The 1,469-nt window shown below is 47.4% G+C and overlaps 1 protein-coding gene across 1 annotated transcript in view; it reads left to right on the top strand.

The window, feature by feature from the left end:
• Positions 1–1,469, top strand: part of LOC103918934 (discoidin domain-containing receptor 2-like) — a 46,241-nt gene that overhangs the window by 21,014 nt on the left and 23,758 nt on the right. The window lies entirely within an intron of this gene.

Raw genomic sequence — 1,469 nt, 5'->3', positions numbered from 1 at the left:
CTAATTTGCTCAGTAAAGGCAAAGGGTCAGGTTGCTGTCCCCTTGTCTCTGACACCAGTTAAGGATGGTGCTCTCCATTGGCACTAATGTTGCATGGGGCAGCACTGTTGAGTCCTGGTCTCTCCTCAACTTCTGGGATCAGCCATCTACTGTTGTTTCCCAGCAGCACTACTTCATTCCTGATGTTGTTGGGCACGTTGATTGGCATCAGTGGTGGCTGGGACTGGAAACTGGTGCTGACTTTGTTCCACGCACATCTGATCGCTTTGTTTATTTGGCCCTGAGAAACCGAGTGTGCCCAGTAGCAGAACCCCACCTTGTGGAGGTGCTATGCAAAGTGCATCTTCTCTTTTGCTTCTCAGAAGATGTCCATACAGGACAGGCAAAAATGTCAGCTCTTCCAATACGGAGCTGGTGCAAAGGTACCTCTTTCTGAGGGGGGTGGCTGAAGGTTTTTTCCTCTTACTCTGTCCAGCCCTCTGTCCATGTAGGACTCTTTGGGTTGACGTATCTGCCACCCCCAAGATTCCCCAACAAATGGTCAACTCCAGAGGATTTGTTCAACTCCTGTATGAAGACGTGGGGTATTCTGCCATATGTTGTCTCCTCTTGGGTTTTATCTCCTATCAGCAAGGTTATGTGGAGCTGGCTTAGATGGCTTCCAGCCAGGTCTCCTCTTAGGCTATCTGACAGCTGAAAGGGTTGATCACTATCACTTGGTTCTTGAAGTCAATGATTATTTATGTGTCCCTACTTCATTGGAAGAAGTCATGGGTGTTTCTCCTAGGAAGTAGGATCTTATGAGGCTGCAAGTTAAAAGCCTGTTGAGAAGCTGAAGAGGATGAGGAAGCGAGCTCACTTTTTGACTTTCCTTCTGTTTTCTTTGGTCAGCTCCTGTGACTGCACCTTTGTAGAGCTGTCCAACCAGGTGCAGGAAACTGTTTCACAGCTATCCTGGTGCAGTCCAGAAGACCACCAGATGTGACTGGCTCTTCTTCAGGGAGATGCAGTCTTCTGAGTGGCTTCCTTTTGTGGTACAATAAGGTCTTTCACTTCTTGATGGACTCTCCAGCCACATTCACTCTCTGGAGATCTTCCCTGCTGCCATGAAGAGGAAGCCACCTTTCTGCTCCCTCATTGGCCTCCTTTGTCTTTCAAATTGCCTGTACATCAACAATTGCAATCCATGTGGTCTCTTGAGTAACCTCAGTCTCCGCTTCGTCCTTCTCACCAATAACATCTTTGAACAGGAGCCCTCACACTTATAATTCAGAGTTTTGACATCAAAAGCGTTCTTATTCTGTTTCTATAGGTCCATATCCTTTCAAAAAAATCTCTTGGGCACTTTTGTCCGCTGCTGAGGGATTGACAGCTTCAGCTGTTTCCACACACTGACTGTCAAAATAAATAGCGGACTGTTCCCAGAACCGTATTGAAACTGAGGGGAAGGGGAGGGTGAAAGTCCTTGC

The sequence above is a fragment of the Pygoscelis adeliae genome, unplaced genomic scaffold (assembly GCF_000699105.1).
Source record: "Pygoscelis adeliae isolate BGI_AS28 unplaced genomic scaffold, ASM69910v1 Scaffold436, whole genome shotgun sequence".
NCBI lineage: Eukaryota > Metazoa > Chordata > Aves > Sphenisciformes > Spheniscidae > Pygoscelis > Pygoscelis adeliae.
Note: the sequence above shows the minus strand (reverse complement) of the source record. Positions and strands in the feature narration are given on the sequence as shown.